This window comes from Triturus cristatus, chromosome 10 (assembly GCF_964204655.1).
Source record: "Triturus cristatus chromosome 10, aTriCri1.1, whole genome shotgun sequence".
NCBI lineage: Eukaryota > Metazoa > Chordata > Amphibia > Caudata > Salamandridae > Triturus > Triturus cristatus.
In genome coordinates, this window is record NC_140593.1 from 212,201,309 (window position 1) to 212,225,189 (window position 23,881).

General features: G+C 41.3%; 1 protein-coding gene across 1 annotated transcript in view; it reads right to left on the bottom strand.

Annotated features, from left to right (window-relative positions):
* The window catches only part of PLXDC2 (plexin domain containing 2), a 1,457,706-nt gene that overhangs the window by 267,584 nt on the left and 1,166,241 nt on the right, over positions 1-23,881 (bottom strand). The window lies entirely within an intron of this gene.

Sequence of the window (23,881 nt, forward strand, 5' to 3'; positions counted from 1 at the left end):
TTGGGCACAAAGCAATCATTAAATTTAAATAATACATTTACTCCAAAACCATTCCGCTGGAGCTGAAAATATCTTTCTGGTCATTTTAGCCGATGAAAATAACACCAGATGTTCTAATAAAATGTAAATGCTGCAGTTCTAAGAAAAATGAACCATGATCCAACATATTTAAAAGTGCAAAGAAGAACGATGTATTTAATTAACGATTTCTATCGACTATAAAAATAATACCATCTCCTTAGGCTTGTAGAGCAAACACTTTCTTCCATGTTATGACATTTCTTGAGTACATTTTTTACTTTGTTTTAGAAGGCTAAAAGAAATTAAAACATCTGCCTCCTCTTAACAAGCCATAAGAGGGAAAGCTTTCTGATGAGGAACAAAAACTAGAGCGAAATCCTGAAACAGAGGTTAAACTGAATGCCAAGTTTTTGTCCACTAATGAGCAAAGAGTCGAAAAAGGACTGATTTTAACTCTTCGATGTAGCTTGATGAAAACATTTCTCACTGAGGCAGACTATAGTCCGCACCTACATTCTTATATTTCAAACTTTTTTTTTTTTTTTTTAACAAAAGCAAATGTCAAATAATGCATGTTGTGCATTCAAGAGCAGTTTATCGGCCAGCTGTCGTTACTAGGCAACACAACCTGAGCCGAAGTATGTTCTCAAATGTGCTGTTAGAAAGCATATTATGGTACAATGCCCTTGACAAAAAAGAGGCTTTGATGGAAGTCAAGGGGTGATTTCATGAACAACAGTCATTATCGTTTATCAACAATGGGGCTGCCCTATTATGAAATATTAAACCTGTTGATAATATTTAAGTGACTATCTCTATTTACCACATTTAGGATTTATATAATGGCTTCTTTATACGTGGAAAGTATAAGGCTGTCGAAACAGTAATAATGTGTAGAGATAGGAGGTACATTTTCAAAGAAACAATATATAAAGACTTTTATTACGTGTATCGCTGACTATCCTGTATATATACTTACATCCCCACCTGACAAACGATATGTGGGCAGCACATAAAAAGACCATAAAAAATAATGACGCGCACTATCCGGTAGCCAGGCACTTGCATGAAAAACACTGATTTGTTACTTTTGCATGCAATAGACAGAGTTTTATTTGATAAACAAGATGGGAAGAGAGCGCTTCAGCTGAGAGGCATATTAGTGCCTTGGAAGGGAAGATGCTGTTTTTCTTGAATAGTTAAACAAGATGATTAAACACTCAGGCTGAAGGGACTTAATGCTTCTCCCTCTTTGTATCTGTGATTTATTTTTATGCTCGTGTGAAGTTTGATTGCATTTACACTATATGTGTTATTGCAGGCCAGTAAGTAGGGGGGATGCAGCCTTTTTACAACTGTACACCTGTAGGGACTGGTTATCACTTTTAAAGATATTCTATGGCAAATATGGCTTGATGTGCAATGAATGCTATATTAAGAAGATGTCCAAATAGTGATTTGAGACATTTAATCATGATAACTGATTTACCTGACCCATTTGCACATGATTTAGGGTATCCATTCTCTAACTGTTATGAATTAGACAATAATGTTTTTGACAATATTGGTTTCTAATATGGAAAGCTCAGTAAGGCTTAATAATTCTGTGATGAAAGGGACTGATTTGATCATCATTTATATTGAATTGTTTCATTAATATATGCTGTCAAAGTTCTGTCTGTTATTTCAGTATGAAGAAACTCTCTTATATAAAAAATGCATTTAATATTGTATGACTATATCACATGTGTATCGTATTATGACAATCAATACCATTCCAAGATGGTGTTACTTTCTTCACTGTATCACCAATCTGACTCGATTCATGTATCTGCTTAAGTGGGTGGCACAATAAGTGCTGCAGGCTCAGTAGTAGAAATTAATTTACAGGACCTGGTACTTGTAGTAACCCTTTATTAGGAAATTAAAAGAAAATGAAATGTGCCCCTTGTGTGTAAGCCAATTTGTCCACGATTATAAGAGAGAGTGCAAATAATTTAGCACTGGTTATCAGTCGTAAAGCACACAGAGTCAAAGCCAACAAAAACAAATTCAGCAAACAGGAGGGGTAAGCGTAATACGTTTGGGAACTACCACCCAAGGTTGTCAGATTGAACACAGTGCATGTGGGGCACAAGGTATTGTTAGCTCACTAACCTATAAATGGTGAACTTAAGTGCTTTTCTTGTTTTTAAATTTTAGTTTATGTTATGTTATGTTATGTTATGTTATGTTAGTGCTATTTGTATTGCGCACGGCTGCTCCAGCGAAGGAGCGTCCCGGCGCACCGACAAGGTGGCGAACACAACACAACTGGGGAACAGAAATAATTATTAAGAAATTGGGGAGTGCAGGATTTAACAAAGCTCAGAAAATAAATGAGTTTTAGCGGCCTTGCGGAAGGAGAGCAGGTCACCAAGGGTCCGGAGTTTCAAAGGGAGAGCGTTCCAGAGTGCGGCTGCCCGCACCTTAAAAGAGCGACCCCCCACCCGACTGAGTTTGAACCGAGGGGCTACCGCTAATTCTTGGTCTAGCGAGCGCAGAGTGCGGCCCGGGATGTAAGGGCGCAAGAGTTGGTGCAGTAAGGGAAGTGATAGGCCCTTCAGAATTTTGAAGGAAAGGCACAAAACTTTAAAGTGGATCCGCTGCCTAACGGGTAACCAATGCAAGGCTCGCAAAGATTGACCGGCCGAGCAAAACCTAGGAAGACCTATGATCGCTCTGGCCGCAGCGTTCTGCACTCTTTGAAGTCGGGTTAACTCAGCCTGGTTTAATCCTATAAAAAGGGAGCTGGCATAGTCCAGCCGTGCCAAAACCGTTGCTTGCACCACCAATTGACGAGTTGCGGCATCGAAGTATTTAAGGGCAGGGCGCAGATTGCGCAGGATGCCGAAGCAGCAAGCCGCCGTCCTTTTGGTGTGGCCAACGAAGTTGAGGGAAGGGTCCAGCCAAACACCAAGGTTTTTGATCTCCGCAACCGGAGTGGGGGTCGGCCCCAACTCAGAGGGCCACCAAGTATCTCCCCATAGGTCCGTCCGCTTCCCAAAGATCATCACCTCCGTTTTTTGGCGTTTAGTTGGAGACAGTTGGACGTCATCCAACCAGCCACCGCCCTGAGTCCTTCTCTGAATCTTGGGGCATCCACCCCCGAGTCCCCGCTGATCGTGACCGCTAGCTGGGTGTCATCTGCGTACGACACCATGGTCATACCACAGAGCTTCACAACCTCAGCCAGCGGCCTCACGTAGATGTTAAACAACGTGGGGCTCAGTGAGGAACCCTGTGGGACCCCAAGAGACAGACGATGACATTTGGACTGGTAGGGCGGGGACGCCACACAGAAGGAACGATCCCTGAGAAACGAACGGAACCACTGGTGTGCAGTGCCGATCACCCCTATCTCCTCAAGACGTTGCAGGAGAATGTCATGGGAGACCGTGTCAAAGGCGGCGCTTAGGTCTAACAAAACAAGCGCCGCCGTTTGACCTGCATCCAGAACTACCCGAAGGTGCTCGACCATAGATAACAGTGCTGTCTCCGTACTGTGGCCAGCCCGAAAACCATTCTGGGTGTCGTCCAGAATGTTGGCACGCAACAGATGACCAGAGAGGGCGGTGTTGACATGCGCCTCCGCGAGTTTGGCTGGCCACGGGAGAAGTGAAATCGGGCGGTAGTTCTCCGATTTTGTAGGGTCGAGAGATGGTTTTTTCAAAATGGGCATTACTACCGCATGCTTCCATTTCAAAGGCACTTGGCCTGATGATAGCGACGTGTTGATTAAGTCGCAAACCGGGCGAGCAAAAACCTGGTCTCTGAACATAGGTGGCTTGAGCGGGTCGTCCGGCGACCCCGACTTAACTCGGAGAGCCAAGGCCGTGTAAGACTCCAAAGAGAGAGAGGGGAGAGAGTCTAGCACCACCTGATCCAACCGGATGGGAGGCCCCATACTGGTTTGTGCAGTGGAGGAGGGGAAGGCCCTATATATGGTCTGGACCTTCTCCAGGAAGAAAGCCGCCAGCGCTTCACAATGAGTATTGGAGCTGATGGAGTTACCGGCCGGCTTCCTTGCCACAAGGTCTTTAAGGGCCTTAAAGATGGTTTTAACAGGATTCCCACTATTGCGAAACTCCAGAGCGTAGTATTCAGCCCGGGTTCTACAAACCGCGCGGTGATAAGACTTGACCGCAGCCATATACAGGGTTTTTTTGCTGCTGTCATACCTCTTCCTCCAGTCTCTCTCTGTACGTCTGCAGACACTTTTCAGAGCCCTCAGATTGCCATCATACCAGGGACTGGGGGCGCGGGAGCCACACTTACTGGAAACCATCGGGATAAGGGAGTCGAGGGCCCTGGTTACCCATCCGCAGAAATGGTCATAACCAGACTCCACGTTCTCCACTGCACCCAGCGGGTCGTCAGTAAGAAGGCGGTGGAGATCTTCCGCCTTTAATTTGCTCCAGCGCCGTCTGGGCATGGCTCGCAGTGGCACCTTAAGTGGGGCTTCATCAAGACTACAGTGAATGGTCACGAGTGAGTGGTCTGACCAGGTCAGGGGGAGGGGGGGGCCACTGTAACCCCTTCTAAGTTAGAAAAAAAGGGGTCCAGAGTGTGGCCACCACTATGAGTGGGGTCCGAGACCAGCTGGAACAATTGAAGGGCCTCAAGGTCCGCCACCATCCCTCCCACAGAAGAAAGACACAAAGTGTCAAAATGGAGATTCAAATCACCAATGATAGAAAAATTGGCAGACCCTACTGCTAGTGAACTAACCGCCTCAGGGAGAGCCTCTCGAAATGCCACTGAGCTACCAGGTGGACGGTAAATCAGCAATCCTGACAAGGTAAAATGCGGAGTAACCGCAACCTTGAACAGGGCGCTTTCGCAGCCCGTGATGTTCTGCACACTCCAGGCGCAAGAATAGCACGATTTAACAGCAAGAGCGACGCCACCCCCTCTCGAAGAGCGGTTGAGCGTGTAGATGGAATACTCAACGGGGAACGCCAGATTCAATACCGTAGAATCGGTGTCTTGCAGCCATGTCTCTGTCAGACAAAAGATGTCAGGGGGGTCATTGTCCACAAGATCAGCAATATCCTGATAATGCTTGACCGCCGATCTGACGTTTAAATTCCAGATGGTGAGATGTCGCGAAGAGACCTTACTGCTTATGGCAGGCTGCACTATACAAGACCCCAAACAGGAAGGGGCTTCGAGTAGCCAGCCGCCACAAGCACAGCGATGGGGGCCACACAAAGGGTCACCGCGGACTTCGGCGCAGGGAGGCAGACAGGTATTAAATGCCAGGAGACTCTCCCTGGTATACATAAGCATGGTTAGAGATGCACCTGATGTAAATATCGCCGCGAAGCCAGCGCAACCGGGCGCGGACGGACGCAGACGGGCAGGACTCTGGCACGACTCCGGCCACGCGAGGACGCGCCCGCTGCGCGATCCCGCTGCGCTAGGGGAGGAGCCTTAAATAGGTGTTCCCAGGCGTCACATGTGCATTCAAGCGCTGTCAGCTGGAAAAGCCTCAATCCACTCACCCCACTCCAAGATGTCCGCCAAAAACGAACCAGGCACCCACCCCAAGACCAGACCCGCCAAAACGGCGGTGAAGGGGCACGATTTATGGTGCAGGTAAGGGGCAATTTAAAAAAGGGTCAAAATGACCAAAACAAACAAGAAGAATATATAACGTTTTTAAAACAGCAGTTTTACTGCAAAAACGCGCAAGCGCTCTCGCAGCAGCAGCCGCCTTGTCAGGGGCTGAAAGCAGGAGGGACTCGCCCTAAATAGGTGTTCCCAGGCGTCACATGTGCATTCAAGCGCTGTCAGCTGGAAAAGCCTCAATCCACTCACCCCACTCCAAGATGTCCGCCAAAAACGAACCAGGCACCCACCCCAAGACCAGACCCGCCAAAACGGCGGTGAAGGGGCACGATTTATGGTGCAGGTAAGGGGCAATTTAAAAAAGGGTCAAAATGACCAAAACAAACAAGAAGAATATATAACGTTTTTAAAACAGCAGTTTTACTGCAAAAACGCGCAAGCGCTCTCGCAGCAGCAGCCGCCTTGTCAGGGGCTGAAAGCAGGAGGGACTCGCCCTAAATAGGTGTTCCCAGGCGTCACATGTGCATTCAAGCGCTGTCAGCTGGAAAAGCCTCAATCCACTCACCCCACTCCAAGATGTCCGCCAAAAACGAACCAGGCACCCACCCCAAGACCAGACCCGCCAAAACGGCGGTGAAGGGGCACGATTTATGGTGCAGGTAAGGGGCAATTTAAAAAAGGGTCAAAATGACCAAAACAAACAAGAAGAATATATAACGTTTTTAAAACAGCAGTTTTACTGCAAAAACGCGCAAGCGCTCTCGCAGCAGCAGCCGCCTTGTCAGGGGCTGAAAGCAGGAGGGACTCGCCCTAAATAGGTGTTCCCAGGCGTCACATGTGCATTCAAGCGCTGTCAGCTGGAAAAGCCTCAATCCACTCACCCCACTCCAAGATGTCCGCCAAAAACGAACCAGGCACCCACCCCAAGACCAGACCCGCCAAAACGGCGGTGAAGGGGCACGATTTATGGTGCAGGTAAGGGGCAATTTAAAAAAGGGTCAAAATGACCAAAACAAACAAGAAGAATATATAACGTTTTTAAAACAGCAGTTTTACTGCAAAAACGCGCAAGCGCTCTCGCAGCAGCAGCCGCCTTGTGCTAGTCTACCACCTAATTAGAAAGTTATTTTAAGAATTTTTTTTCAGTGTATTATTAGGGTTTTATGAATGAAAGCTAAGATCTTATTACTATATACAACTATACCCACACTCTAACCTTTGGATTTGTTTAGTGAATTTTCAGGGGATTTTGATCAAATTGAGCCATCTCCTCCATTGAGCATGGAGTTTGCCCATGCGCAGTGGAGGCTGGTTTCAGGAGATTCAGCCAGGTCCAGCATTCAACACCCCGCATGCGGCTAATCACTGCTGCCAAAGGCTTTGGCTTGAACAGAAGGGGATTGGAAGTAGCGCTTTGCCTCTAGCAAGGCCCTTTGCCAAACCATGCCAGGGGCAGCCAACCCCGCTGTGCACTGCATTTGGCCATGCGCAGACGGAAGTTGTTTGACTTAACCCCTGTGAGCGGTCAACCCCCTGCTGCCAACACTCTGTGGGTGGCCAACTTTTCACTGTAGTTGGCCAAACCCTTGCTGTGCACAGCCTTTGGTCATGTGCAACAGGCAGTTATCTGCAGGGCCTGGCACCTGTAGAAAGTCATGAGTGCTAGTAATGAAAATCACACCTATTACAGCAAATCCTTGTGCATTACGCCAAATGCCTGTAAAAATGGTTATCATTGGTCATATGTTTTTTCTGAGGAAATGCAAAGGTTACACCTTAGTAAACAAAGGCTTCTTAGCCCCTAAAATTAAGTGTCCTTTGAGCTATTTCTTCAGGAGGGCCAAACTTAAATGAAAAGGAATTGAATAATGACATTTTTTCTAGCTAATTCAGTGCATCAAGGATCTACACATGGACAGATGAAGATGCTTTCCTCTCCTCCATTTGAAAACACCCAAACAAACACAGCTTTCTCTTTCAATGATTGATTTTAATTGCAACATTTGTTCACCATTAACTCCTTCCATTTTCCCTCGATTGGTTTGCATTCTGTAGAGTGTATGCATATACAAATTGTGATGTATAAATGATTTACCGCAAACAGTCAAGTTGAGCTTTGGGTCTGTGTATTTCTAACAAAGCAATTGTTAGCCCCTAGGAGATGTGTAAACATTACAGCTAGAGTGGGCATGGCTTGATGCCCAAGGAGCATGGCGGAGCCCGATTGAGACTCCTCGGAGCTGCGCGGTGATTTTGCACTATCTCGCCATCTGAATGCAGCCATAAAAGCATGGCGAGTGTCTGAATGTTTCCAGATCAGGATGTGACCTCCAGCACACCTTGATGCAGCCTTACAGCTTGTTTTTCGGCGAAGCTTCCTTCAACCCCAGTGCAGTAAAGTTGCGACCGCCATTTTGTCCCCGCTGTTTCCACATTCCTCTCATAACACTGGGAATTCCTCATCGCATTTCTGAAGCGCGCTACCATTTCTAACCATATGAAGGAACTCCACTTAGCTGAGACAATCTGAGACTCTCGTATCTAATTCGGAACCATGTCTCTCTTCCTTGATGAGGGTGCATGAAACATCGGAGCGGTAAAGTACCGGCCGCCATTTTGTATTTGTTTGTCCCCTCACAGTATTTCCACTTTACCAGGAGATTATCACAGCGACATGTGCTCCTTCCATCTAACGCCTCTGGCATTGCTTCAGTTTATTACCTGCCTCTCTTAATCTCGGTCTGCTTTTTGCTTGTCTGCTTGCCCTTTCTTTTATTCATAATGTTCATCTGCTGAGGGAAGGCAGAGCTGACAGCGGCCATTTTAATTTCGGCATAAGTCCTAACATTTTTTTTAGAGGACTTGCATCTGGGTCCCTAAATGAAGCCCTTTTGGTGTGCATACATTAGACGCAGCAAGTTCCTCTTCATTTACAGTAGCTTACCCTATAATTAAGTTATTTTCTACATTTTGGCAAAGACACGCTCTTATGTCTCGACTTCCTTTCTTTGATACTGTGACATTATTCTCTTTGTGTTACATGGGCAGACTAAAGAAATTTGAGTCTCTCTCTTCAAAACCCACCAAATCTTTTATTAAGAACTCAAACATTTTTACTGAATTCTCCAGGATGGAAGACGCTGCCTCATCCGCAGCTAAGAGTCCTAATTCAATGAACCCTGTCTCTTCTGCGGTGGGAAAGTCTGATATAAAACGCTTGAAAAAGGATCCTCCTTCTCCACCAAAATCTTCCTCCCCTGTTTCAATGGAGATACTGTTGGAAGAGGTACAGGCTCTTTGGCCCTTTATGGAAGAAACTAACACCAAGTTGCAATTTCTCACCAATAATTGGTCTCAAATGTATGAAAGACTTTCGGCAGTTGAACATAGCGTTTCTTCCTTTGGGGCCACTGATACAAAAGTCTCAGCACTTCAATCCCAAGTTTCCATGCTTAATAAACAGGTCAAAGATCTTGAAAATCGTAACAGGAGAAATAATGTATGCATTTATGGTCTTCCAGAGGGGGCTGAGGGCCCAGACCCCCTTATTTTCTTCAGATCCTTCCTCCCCAAGTTACTCAAAATGCCGGAGGAAACAGTCCTTAACATCCAACGTGCCAATAGACTTGGACACCCATCATCTAATGCATCATCCTCGCAAAGACCTAGAGCAGTCATTTTATATTTCCTTGAATATATTGACCTACTTAAAACTCTTTCAGCTGCCAAGGCATCTCAACACATCGTGTGGTCTGGATCAACTCTATTTTTTTCACAGGTCTACGCCAAAGCTACAGCGAATAGACGTACAGCATTTCTAAGTATGAGACCAGATTTACGATCTTTGGGAGCTCGCTACGGGCTCTTCCACCCCTGCTTGTTCAAGGTCACATATAGAAACAGAACGACAACCTATGAAGATCCAATGAGATTACAGAGCTTCATTAATTCCTGCAAGTCAGAGAACACGGATCTTTCAGAAACCTCAACTTCACATAATGTGTGATCTTGCTGGTGTTTAGGGACTCTCCTGTCCTTTGATTTACATTCTTCCTTAGGTTCTCTCACTGGTTTCATATTCTAAAGTGGATAGATGCATTGTTTTGTTATGTAATCCTTTGCATGCCTTCAATTGATTGTTTGTTTAGCTTGCTGTGATAATTCTTTTAATTGTTCTTCCCGCCTTTCCTTCTTTTTTAGAAATGTTGATGTTCGCTGCCCGCAGTAGTCTTGCCCCTCTTTTCACTGGTGTGATCCCCTCCCTGCTCTCATTTCGTCGCATTTGGTCATGCCATTTGTTCCATGTGGTTTCACCACCCCCCCCTCATTCCTGGTTGATATTTGTAGGTATGTTTTCTTCCTACAATTTTTCTTCTCTTCTTTTCATCTTTATCTTCTGCTTTCACTTCTTTCTCAGGTGTCTATAATGTTCTTTTAGTCCTTTCGGGACCTTCTCATCATTTTGTACTCTCACAATGGACTTTACTTCTAATCTTTTTCTAATGTTATCTGGTTAATCCTTCATCTTGGTGGTTTTCTATTTCCCATGTTTTCTATTGTTTATTGAACAAATTGGACTGGTATTTCTTGGTTTTTATTTTAATTGTTTCATGTCTTTGAAAATAATATTTTGGAATGTCAGGGATCTTAATTCTCCTATAAAAAGGCAGAGGGTCCTGACTCATTTGGCCAAATTAGAAGCTGATATAGCTTATCTACAAGAATCGCATTTAACGGTTGATGAATTTTTAAAGTTAAAGAAAGGTTGGGTTGGGGAAATTTTCTTTTCTCCAGGTAATCGTACACATAATGGAGTCATGATACTATGTCGCAAGTCCCTTTCTGTTAAGTTTCTTTCCCAGGATGCTGATAATTATGGACGTTGGCTGCAAGTTAAATTGTTGATGGGAATGCTCCGGTTTCTTTACTTAACGTATATGCCGCCACTGTTGGCGACTCCTCGTTTTGGACTTCCTTAGCCCAACAGATTTCCCATTGTATTGAAGACAATTTTATATTAGCTGGTGATTGTAACCAGGTTTTCGACCCATTTATGGACCGTAATTCAAAGGTTTCTTTTATTCCTAGTAAGGCCCATAAATCCTTTGTACAAACCATTAATCAGTAAAACTTATTGATGCTTGGCGGCTCTGCAACCCTTCTGCTAGAGAATATACTTACTATTCTCCTGTTCATCATATTGAATCACACATTGATTATTTTTTTGTCTCTCATAATGTTTCCCAGGCTCTATTACGTGCAGATATTGAATCCATTCTAATATCTGATCATGCCCCTATTTCTATTCACCTGGATATTCTCCAAAACTCCAATACTTCTAGAAGATGGCATTTTAATAATGCTCTTCTTCTGGACCCGGTGTTCACTTCTTCCTTTACTTCCTGAATGAGACTTTGCCGTTTCATGTTGTCTGGGATGCTTTTAAAGCATCAGCTAGAGATTTTATCATTGGTTATATGTCCAAGAAGCGTAGAACTGCATGCAAACTAACCAATAACCTTCTGAACAAGATAAAGCAACCGGAGCATTCCAATTATACTTCTAGATCAAAAGACTGCTTATCTGTGCTTATACAGGCTAAACTTCAGTTTAACAAAGAGTCTACTGATTGTGCTTGTTAAAATTTATTGCTAAATTCTATGGTGGACAAAACAAAGCAGGAAAAATCTTAGCTAACTACCTCAAGGTAAAACATAACAAGCTTAACATTGAATCTATTTTTGATGAACACTCAACTTTGAAATTTAAAAACACAGAAATTTTGAATGAGTTTTTACTTTTTTACAAATCATATTACACCCCAGAAAATCCTCTGTCACAGCTTCACATCTCTCAATTTTTCTCCAACATTCAACACTCTTCAGACACTACTCCTGACCTTTCTTCTTTGGAACTTAATTTAACACAGAACAAACTCCTTGCCGCCCTACAAAATCTCAAAAAGGAAAAAGCACCGGGCCCAGATGGTTTCACCGTTGAGTATTTTTTGCATTTTTCCAAATTGATGCTTCCGAAATTACACTACCTCCTAGAATCCTTTTTGCATTCAGGAGGCTCTTCTGGTTCTTTTTCATGAGCATTAATTTGTCTATTCCTCAAAGATGGTAAGGATCTACAATACTGAAAAAATTATAGACCTATTGCATTAGTTAACATTGATTATAAAATATTTTCAAAAGCACTGGCAATTCGTTTAGAATCACATTTACCCAATTTGTTAGGAAGGGAACAATCTGGCTTTGTTAAGGGTCGTCTTATTACTGACAATACTCGTTTATTTTTTGATATTTTATCTAAATCATCCCATTTATCTCATTCCTTGGCTGCAATAGCTCTAGACGTGGAAAAAGCGTTTGATAGAGTCGAGTGGCCCTACCTTTTTCACACTCTTAAGTGGTTTGGCTTTGGACCTAACTTTATTTCTTTACTATCTCTCCCTTATTCAAACCCACGTGCAGCAGTTTGTGCTAATGGTGCTACTTCCTCTGTTTTTGATTTGGGTAGAGGTGTTTGTCAAGGTTGTCCTTTATCCCCTTTTCTCTTTAATTTGGCCCTTGAACCCTTTTTATCCCAAATTCGCCAAAATCAAGACATTCATGGATTTGACTTCAACATGTCCCAAATCAAATTAGCGACCTATGCTGATGATATTCTGTTATTTATATTGCAACCACCAACCTTCCTTCCTGCCTTTTTAGGGGAGGTTAAGTCTTTCTCCGCAGTATCTGGATACAAACTGAACAAAGATAAGTGTGAAATACTGCCTCTCACTAAATACACTTTTAAGGAAGATTTTGAGTCTTCAAATTTTGCCTGGAGCCCCAACCACATTAAATATTTAGGTTTACATTTTACTCCGTCCATTTCGGGCACAATCTCTTTGTGTATGACCAAATGTATACAAAGGATCTCTGAACTAATTACCAAATGGCATCCCCTATATCTATCTTGGTGGGGTCGTATAGACGCCATAAAGATGATGATAACTCCCATCATACTTTACACAATTTCTAACATTCCAATCCCCATTCCTGCAAAATTATTCAAAAAGATTATTTCCATACTTTCCTCTTTTTTGTGGCATAATAAAAAATCTTGCATGTCTTTGTCAAAACTAATGCATTCCAAAGCTGAGGGAGGGGTCATTTTTCCTGATTTTCCCACTTATCAGAAATTGTTTTTGCTCCGTCAAACTTCACACTGGTTGACCGACCCTTCAGAAGATTGCCCTTTATGGACCGCACTTGAGCGCCTTTTTTTGTCCCCTTACTCCTTTCAAGAATGTATTTCTTTCTGTTGCAAACCACAATCTCTTTCTACCCCTATACTTAAATACACTTGCATCCTAGTTCCTCCTCAATCCCTACAGATTTAGAATCATTTCTTAACTCCACACTCTGGCACAATGAATTACTTTTGATTAGAAATAAACCTTTCTACTGGAGATCTTGGAGGCAGAAGGGTCTCATTTTAGGCCATCAATTGTTCACACAGAAGTACATTTTGCCTTTCTCTGTCATTAGTAGACTCTGTGACCTACCTACATCCTTTCGCTCCAAATATAACCTTTTGAACCAAGCCCTACTAAATGCTTATGCTCAATTTGTATCTCCAAGTATTTCTTCTCCCTTACCAATTAACCGACTACATGTCCTGCTTCGCTCCAGACCCAAAGCTTCTGCTATTTACAATCATTTACGCTCTATTTCCATCACAAGGGATAAAACAAAGGTGGAACTTGCCTGGGAACAAGATCTGCAGGTTTGTTGGCCAGTACCTTTATAGAGTAAAGTCTGGACCAAAATAAGGAAATTATCCTGAGCAGCAAACACAACGCAGACCCTTTTCTATATATATAATAGACTGTTGCTTTGTCCGGTTTTTTAAATAAAAGATACTCTAGTACACCAGATACCTGTTGGACGTACTCAACTCCATATGCAGACTTACATCACCTGTTATTTGTTTGCTCACACGTTCGTACTTTCTGGCAAGATGTTTGGTCCCAAATCAATGTAATCTTTGGTTCTAGTTTTCCATTTTCTATTACTCATGTCTTCCTCGGACGTTTATCTCCTATTTGGGCGAATTGCACTATTAATACTAAGGTCATTGATTTTTTATTGGCAGTTGCCTTCTAGCAAATTATCAAAAATTGGAAAGACTTCTCCAAAATATCATATCAAGCATGGTGGTTGTGCTGTATGATACCTCTTTTTTTATCCTATCCATGTGGTTACCAAGCATTTAAATCTTCGGTTACCTGTTACACTGTTTATTGATGGGAGTGCTAAAAAGTCTTTTGCATTAAAACCTGACCAACAAGAAGTTCTACAACTGTCATGACTTTCTTAATTGTTGCTTTGCATTCTTTTGTATGTAATGTATCATATATTTCTCTCCTCTTTCTTTTTCTTTTGCTTTTCTTTGTACCAATCCTACTCTCATTGATTTTTTTTAACCTATTTTGCATTCAGTAATATTTCATTGTTCTATTGTATTTTGTATTGACACCCTTATTTCCTCAATAAACTTACTTTTGAACTTAAACATTACAGCTAGTGTGATACATGAAACTTAACATGTGAGATATACAGCTTTTAAGGTTGAGCTGATGACCCTATTTGGTTCCATATTTCCCATGTATATATGATACACCTAACACGTAGAAATGGGTGAACTTTTGGGTTCCAACAAAGAAAACGTTAAAGTCCCAATGTATGCATTTCTGGCACTAACGTCAAGCATTTTGGATCCAAAAAAGAATACATGTAATTGATTCGCCTTTCTGGGTTACATAAAACAGCACTATACAGAGATAATGTGATCATTTCTCGTGGTCCATCTTAACTTTACTGTTAAAATATTCAATATGGAATAATTAAATAAATACTTACTAGGTATAGCAAATATTATGCAACCCAAACAGGTACCACAGACCTACAATCTTGTATTCCTTTCTTACATAATAGTGTTTGACCAAGCACATTATGCTTCACACAAAATCTCTTGCAGGACCATTTAACATTTTTATTAATGTAAACTTTTGAATAACATTGTCTCTGCAAAACACAAATTAGTTGACTTAACAAATAGAAGCAAAAGACTGTAGGAAACCTCTATTAAATCAAAAATATGCTGCACATTTCAGTCACATGCTGGCCTTTATTAATTGCCGAGGGCACTGCAATGTACATTTTTTCTTTTTTAATGAAACGTCCTGTCACAGAAAAATTGTTACAGCCCCTGTGAGACATTAGGAAAGCAAAAATATGTTCAATGCCTCTCAGCTGGAAAAACATCTACCACCGAAATGTCCTCAGCCAACATGTTTCCGAGTTGCAGGATTAGATCTGGACTGGGCACATTTCCAGGTGTCAAGACTATGAATATTATCCTGCTCCTAGCGACAGAAAATATTCTAGAGACTTTAGACGCAAGCACAAGGTAGAAGTTAAAAATCAGGATTCAACAGCAACTGTAACATCCTCTTCGCCCATTTTAAGCCTGTTTAAATTGCAATTAATAAAGCACATTTTCAAACACACTGGTCATCCTTTTGTCTTTAAAAAACAGCAAAAGATGGAATGGCTATATCAGTCACGTAATAGTTATAGGCTCCTGATAGAACAGATTGAACATGGATAAGATACATTTTATTATTTATTGTGCATGTCAATAAATTGACATCTACATCTAAGTAACCCATACTAATGGATATAGGTCTGATGCAACAAGTTGCTTTGCACTTACAAAGCCACAAAAAGGCAATGCAGATGCAGATGTCTCTGACAAGGCCAAGTGGCTTTGATGATGTACAAAGAGTCTGATTTGTCAATGGCAAATCACCATGCTTACAGTGAGACTCATTTGCAAGTCAAAAAGGCCAGAGTGTGGGCTTGTCCTTGTGGGTTTGTTCGATCAGGTATGTTTGCTTGGCCAAAGCTAAGGAGGACAGGGATTGTTGGTCGTTATTTCATGCCCTGTGCATGCTGTTACAATTTGCAAAGTAGAATTGTGTTCTTCAATAAGAGTTTTTTATTGTTGACAGGTTCTTCTGAGAGGACCCTGCAGCCACTCACTGCTCTGTTTTTGGCATATTAATAGGGAATATCGAGTCCCAAAACACGACGGAACAGAATATTGTGAAAGCAACATCGAAGGACAAAATAGTGAAAGGTAAGTGCACAGAAGGAGGTAAGAATTTACTATTCTTAACTCCTCATTTTCATACCTTAAAAATGTATATATATCGCCAAGGTACATATATCTGGAATGTGGAATTAGGTATAGACAATGGTTAGAAACGTAGGGGCTTATTTATGAGAGCCCTGTGCCACTTTTGCACCACTTAAAGTGGTAGAGGCGTGGCGCAGGGCTCTCATAAAATATTTAGGAAGCCAGACAAAGCTCATAAATCAGGAGTATAGCGATGGAGCGCAAATCGCTTCATTGTCTTAGTGTGCACCCAGGAGGTCATCCAAGGGTGTTGTGGTGGGTTTTAACATGCAGCACCCATGGGATATGAAGTTGCTCCAAATTTACAAAGTGATGTAAACCTGGGGAAGTTTCAAAACTGTACGCCTCCCCAGGCGAGGCAGACTAAGGTGAAATATCTTTACTTCTCCACGTTTTTTCCTCTTTCCATGTATACTGCACTCTGCAGCACACATAGAAAGAGGAAAATGCCTCATAGGATAGTTTTTGTGCAGGAAGGTGCCCCTTTCTTCAGAAAAACAGTCCTTCCTGCAATGGAGACACCCTTGTAGCATTGTGCAAGGGTGCCTACATTGGCTTTAGGCTGCAGAATGGAACAAACCCAGGCAGAAAGGACTGAAATACACAGTGTTGCTTAAATACTGTGCATTCCTGCAATGTGCTAAAATACCAAAAATGAGGTAGTACAATTATGAATTTTTGTGCCCTGTTTCAGAGAATTTCACACAGTCACCTTGCAGCACTACACTACATGAAAGGAAAAGGGCAGGAATGCATTGTATTTAAGGCAATACAGCTCATACCTGCCTTTTTCCCTGCGCTGGCACGCTTTTGGCAGCCTCGTGCCAACTCAGGCACCAGTGCATCCTTGGTGCAAAGGTGCCTGTGTTGCATGCAAGACTTTTTGTGTGCAGGAAGGAACGCCTTCTGCACAAAAACATTCCTGAGAACCATATTTCTCTTTCTATATGTGCTGTAAATGCACCACACATACCAAGATGGAAATAGATGGAAATAATAAGAAGAAATAAATATATTTCTCCTAGGTATGCCTCCCCTGGGAAGGCGTATCGTTTTGGCACATTCCAAGTTCTGGTAAATCTGAGAATGCATCAAAAACCATGGAAGTTGTTTAGGAATATCCATGCAATGCTCATGGAATGCCTTCCCAGGGCAGCGTAAGATAACGCAATGATTTGCACTGCATTGTCTTAATCCAGATTTATTGGGCCACTCAGGGCCTCGCAAAGTGGCCTTGAATGGCATCATAAGTGACATGTAAGGTTTCCGTCCATCTTGCACCACATTTCATGTTGAAAGAGTGATGCAAACCAGATTTTAAATAGGCCATTATGTCCCTTGATATTATTGTTATGATATTTGGTACTTTTGAGATTCGAGACTCGATGTCCCCTGCCTACATCCTTTCGAGAGCATCCTTGCAATATACCAAGATATGCACTGATACCATTATTATTCATTAGGAAACTCACAATCAAAGACACAAACAGATTTTTGTGGGCTTTCACAACTGCATGATACAGGTAATTCCACTTCATCTTTATATTTAAGTTATTCACTGAAAATGGTCACATTGTGCACAGCATACTTGCAGTTTTCTAGGTCAGTACATACAGCTCAGTGCAAATAACTGGTTTGAGATCAGTGTTGTGCAGGTAATGTGCAGGACTGTGCCTGTCCGAGACATGACTCATCTTTTTTTTATTAAAAACTGTTTTGGTCCAGCAGACTTCTGGACATCAGGCAGGTAAAGTACATAAACAAAAGAGCACATACTGAATTTAAAGTAGGCCTGGATAAAATTAAAAACTACTGTCAAATAAAAGCAAAATATTGTGCATGAAATGATGGAGCAGGAAAAATACTTAAAAAAAAAAAGAAAATCATACGAAAATCAAAAGATGATTATAAACTGGGGATTACCATTAAATGACACTGAGTTTGGTAGTAAAGGACATGTAAAGAGTGCGATATTCAAGTGCATGATACTTTAAAAGAGGAATATCAGTTGTACACTGGGTTTAGCTTGGCCTTTTTTTAATCCTGGTTTTTAAAAAGTGGCTTCGTATTTCCATTTAGACTTAGATTGATTGATGTGAGAGGTAGTCTTAAATTTAGTGCATTATCCAGTTCAGGAATTATCTTGGCCAGTTCCTTACAAACCCTGAGACAGGCTTTTACCATGTACCAGTATGATGCACTTTGGGTTTGCAGATACATATTGTTTTAACACAGGAGGGTATGTCCGACATGAAGCTCATTTTAACTTACCAAAACTTTGCTTTTTGAAGCATCACTTGGCTCCATAAAAAATGACTTGAGGATGTTAATTGTAAGAACATTGCTGTTGTCTTGTCATAGATCCCTCACTCATGTTGGGTAGACTATGGGCATTAGAGCTGTATGTTTTTGATCCCATTCTCCCGAACCCTATTGGCCCAGAGCAATCAGGTTTTGTCAAAGGTTGTTTGTCTTCAGATAATTCCAGAGTCTTTTTTAACATTTTGAGTAAGGCCTCTTCTCTCGACTATCCCATTGCTGCAATAGCTTTGGATGAGGAAAAGGCATTCGATAGAACCGGTAGGGATTTTATGTTTCATGCTCTTCATTGGATTGGTTTCCCTCCTAATTTGATTTCTCTTATTTCTTTATTATATTCTGGCCCTAAGGCCTCTATTTTTGTTAATGGGAAAACCTCCGACTACTTCCCTCTTTTTAGAGGTGTTCGTCAAGGATGCCCTCTATCCCCTCTTATTTTCATAATCGCGTTAGAACCTTTTCTAACAAAAATTAGGTTAGACGATAGAATCACTGGTTTTAAATTGACCACTACTCATGTTAAAATGTCGGTATATGCTGACGATATCCTTCTTTATTGCTCAAATCCGGCCACTTCTCTCCCAGCCTTTCTTTCCCAAGTTGATACTTTTTCTCAACTTTCTGGATAACGCCTTAGTTCAGATAAATGCGAGGTTCTTCCATTAAATGTTCTCTGTTTAAAACAGGATTTTGTCTCCACTGGCTTCTCCTGGAAAACCTCTCAAATAAAATATTTAGGTCTATGGTTCTCTCCTACTATCCCAGAAACCTTGAAAGAAAATTTTGATAATCTTGCAAAAAATGTATCTATATCTATTGACCGTTGGCATCCACTTTTCCTCTCATGGTGGGGACGGATGGACTCTATCAAGATGATGCTTTCTCTGTTAGTTCTCTATCTCTTGTCTATGATCCCGGTACATATCCCTGGTTTTTACTTTAAAAAAATTGATTCTATGTTAAATAAATTCCTCTGGAAAAATAAGACTCCTCGAATAGCTCTCAACGCCCTTAAAGCTGACAAAAGCTCTGGTGGTCTCAAATTCCCTGATTTTAAATCCTATCATTATGCCTTTTCTCTCAGACAATCCTCTCGCTGGCTTTCTCCAGATCAAGGTGTTCATCCCCCTATTTGGTTGAATATTGAAAAACACTTTCTGACTCCTTTCAACTTTCATGAATCTCTTACTTTTACTAACACTATTTCTTCTTTTCGCTCTCAAGTTATTTCTCATACACGTAAAATATTAATGCCATTACTTCCTTCCTTGTATCCCTCTCCTTCTTCGTTAGACCAACAACCTATCTGGAATAATCTTCGATTACGTGTCAAGGGTCGTACTATCTATTGGAAATCTTGGAGACTCAAAGGTTTACTCTGGATTTCACAATTGGTATCAAATAATACTCCGCTATCCTTCTTAGAGCTTTGATCACAATTTTCCTTACCCCCTTCATGTAAATCTCAATATGTCTCTCTTCTTCCTCCTCTTTTACAATATCTTCTTTCCCTAACGCCTAGTCCCAATATCCCTTCCAAATGTTCCAATCTTTTTCCTTTATTATCTTCAAATTCATCAGCTTCTTCTTTATATAGAACTTTGTTTTTCTCTTCTGATAGAATCAAGGGGAAGGCTGAATTGGCTTGGGAAAAGGATCTTGGGTTGTGTTGGCCTATCGCATTTTGGGATAAATTATGGTTAAAAATTCATAAGACATCTAGGGCAGCGAATACTTCTCAGACTCTTTATTTTGTTTACAAGCGCCTCCTTCTAACCCCTTTGAAGTTAGCTTCTTTTTCTACAGAATATTCTTCGGCCTGTTGGACATGCGAAAGGGCTTCAGCGGATTTAAAACATTTGCTCTTTGACTGTCCCTCCCGCTCCTGTTTTTGGTTTCTAGTTTGGTCCCAAATTAATAACATTTTCAATACCCACATTCCATTTTCCCTATCTAATGTCTTTTTAGGCTCCTTGTCACCTTCCTGGTCACACCCAACTCCCAATCCCTCTTTAATTGACTTACTATTAGCTATAGCCCTACATTTAATAGCTTCCAATTGGAAGCAAGCTGACAAAGTCACTTTCAATGCTTGGTGGAATGCTGTTTGTTTTAATCATAGACTGGACACAAGCAATGTTTCTCCCATATCTTTATCTATTAAAAGGGATCTTGTATGGCTTCCTTTATCCTCTTACCTAACTGATATAGCTTCTAATTCTGCCACTATAGTTAATACTCCAGATGAAGTCAGAAAACCTCCATAAATATTATGTTGTCTTTTTAACTCAGTGCTAAGTGTATATTTCGATATTGCTCCTTTTTATTTTTCAGTATTGTGTTTTATGAATCTATAATTACAGTATATTCACTAGATTTCTTGTTTATGCAATAGAGTTTCAGGCTCTGATGGTTTCTTCTACCCATTCAGGATTTTCCTCCCCCCTATCCCCTCTCTCCCTCTCTTGCCCTTTTTCTTTCACTCATAGGTTTTTTTTTGTCTGTTATTAAATTTAGAGTATTCATTAAGTTGTGATTTATCCTATATAATGTTACTTCCTTGTATGTTGCAACTTATTCTTCAATAAACTTTAAACCTAAAAAAAAAAAAGCTGTATGTTTTACGAAGTATCATTCCACCATGGTTATGGAATCTCTTGTCATTCCTCTCTCCACAGCCTCTCAAATGCTCCTTTTTACCTGATGATTGTCACTCTGCAGGGTAGTTTGCGTAAGTTGTATAATGGGGATTCTATTGAGCACAAAGTCCCCATTTTGCAAAGTGAGCACATATATTTTTTGATTTGGCCTTCTGGACCATTTGCATTATCTGAGTCTCTTTTTTGGTAAGAGGATCAGTTTTCATGTTTGAATACCTAATACCAGCTTAGATAAGGGTATTATTAAATTGCTTCAGGTTTGCTAATTCCATCCCAAATAATATTAATTACACATTAAGTTCCCCTCATGGTGGACATAAATAAGCTCAGTGCCTAGCATAGTGTATCGTGGGGTCTTATGCATGCAGAGTGCATTGTTTGAGGGTCATCCCTTTGAGGAACTGTCATTTGGAACCGTTTGGATAAGACTCAGTTCTGAGATTTCACAGCAATTCCGTTGTTCTTTCACTCTCCTGGGTAGCACCACATGGGTTCTCATTACCTCCTGGGCACTGGAGACACCTAAGGTAGTTGAGAACTAACTGAAAAAGGTATCCCCCTCCTCCCCATTCTGCTTGAAATTGCAACTCTTGAGCTCACTGGCTATGTTTGTGGCATGCTGTTGGTATTCATCTGCATAACTGCATTTACATCAATCTTTTTACAGTCTACTTCTCAGGTCACTGTCAAAGAACCCCTCAATGGTATTCACTTGAAAGTGTCTGGTATGCTCTTTCTCCCATTCTTTTTTCTCCTGGCCCTGTGCCAGAATTCCAGTACAGCTCTCCTTGGCAAGCTCTTCTGAGCTGCTGAGTGAGGGTTTTCATAATTATTCTCCATTTAAGTTTCTCATCGTATGGGAAGAGAGGTATAGGGGGCAGGGTTATAGTTTTCCAGTTTTTTTGGTGCATGTAAGCATTTAAAAAATATGAAGTATTAGGTTCACCTTAAAAGGACTCATAATCATGGGGCAGCAAAACTATGCACCACGCTATATGTCTTGGCCTCACATATGAGCCTATAGAAAGGTTTTCTGCCCTATCGCAATTGTGCTAATTTAGTTAACTCCTTCTGTATCCTCAGCTGAATCTTATCAAGCAAATGGTGGCCAATATATGATTGTGTATGTGTAAATGATTGATGTATTCAACAACTACAGCTCAGTGAAGGCAAGGCGAAATGGACAGGCTAACACTAACGACTCCTCAAAGGATTCTGTAGCTACTGGTCTGCCATGCCAGACTGTGGCCAGAACCAGGGAGAACTAGGGAGAGCCTGAGACCCACTCAGAGATCAGAATGAGGAAGCTGTGCCATGACGCAAACAGACATGTATGCCACCTAGATCCTAATCCGAAATTTTTAAAAAACAAATGCAATAGAATAGAAGAGCAGTCAATGCTTATGAACTGAATAGTTAGAGAAGAATAATCAATACTGAACAGTGTGCGATGTGAAAAAACATACTCAAGTGCTCATACATGACACATAAGGGACAACAATAGTAATAAGGTTAGTAAGTCCAAAAAGTTGACAGCGTTTTGATCATGTAGGGATAAGGGATCATCATCAGGACTTAGAATATACTTGGCTCGAGTAAAGAGAAAAAGTGTACTGGAAGAGAAAAAGGAAAATAGAGTTTGAGGATAAATTTAAGAACTTAGATACTACTAAAAATTGTCTGTGGAAGACAGACATATATTACTCACATTGAGTTTTAATTATTCTGAGAACAAGGGAAAAAGTTAAGATAGCCCATCTAAATAGGGACAGGATTGGGTAAATCTAACTCACCCAGCAGAGTAAAAGGTTTGAATTTCAATAATAAAAGGGGATTGATTGGCTGGTAGCCTCGAAAAAGTGTAAAAAGGACAGACAAATAAGGTCCCACTGCTGTTAAATAAGGGGTTGTAGGCATAAAGGGATATGCCGTTTCCTGAATTAAGAGTACAGAAGGAATCCAAATAGTTGCCAGTGAGCAGAACGGGCGCCAAAACAATCACATCAATTGGAAGAGTATGTCAGGATCAGTCAGACAAGAGGGATTGGGGCAGGGCTGGCAAAGAGTGTACGGCACGCAATTGTGGACTGGTAGCAGCTCAGAAATGAAGCTATATGCATGTATCAGTGGAAGGTGTAAAAATGAACAGCAGTGCTCTTGAAACAAATATAGCCTGTTGCTGGTGGCCATTTTGAAGTGTAGTCAAAGGGACACCTGGATGATTTAAGTAAAAAAGGGCTTTTATATAAACAGCAGTCATCTTGAAACAAAAAGGGCCTGAGGATGCCTGCCATCTTATAGGGAATTAGCAATCAAAATCAATAAGAAAGTGCCAAGTGGTCATCATAAAGTGTTGTGAGTGCCCAAAGGAGAATAAGCAGTGGAAAAGAGCAGGCTTAAAAATGTGGTGTCACAAGAGAACAATTAAATAAAATCAATATGTGCAATATTACATAGGAAAGTTACTGATTAACATTATATAGAATTGAAATATAATTCATGCATCTTTAAGTCCATCATGCACTGAAAACCAGAGGAGTATTTTGCATAAATAATACCAATCCTCTGCGCGATTGAGTCCATTATTGATGGTGTCACATTTCAAGATCTATGTACTTGATAGTGTACTTATGAGCGGAATTGTAAGCAATGTGGATTCAGAGAAAGTAATCCTGCACTGTCACACAAGCAAATGTGTGTCAAAAGTCAATGTGTAGAAAAGAAGGCAGCTTAAGAAACATGTGTATGTAAAAATGGCAGTGTTTCTTCCCAGGCCTTATCTCGCTATGTGACAAGATCACCTGTCATCTGATGTCCAACTCTGAATGATTCTTTGTCAAGAAATGCCTTACAAGTCGTGCTAAGGGGACCTTGCACAGGAGGCTACTTCTATGGTGGCACATCTAACGCTGATTTTCAGAACTGTTTGGTCAATATATAGACGATGACAAGCACAAAAAATGGCTTAGATTACATTCCTGATGTTACAGCTGGATAATTGCCTCAAA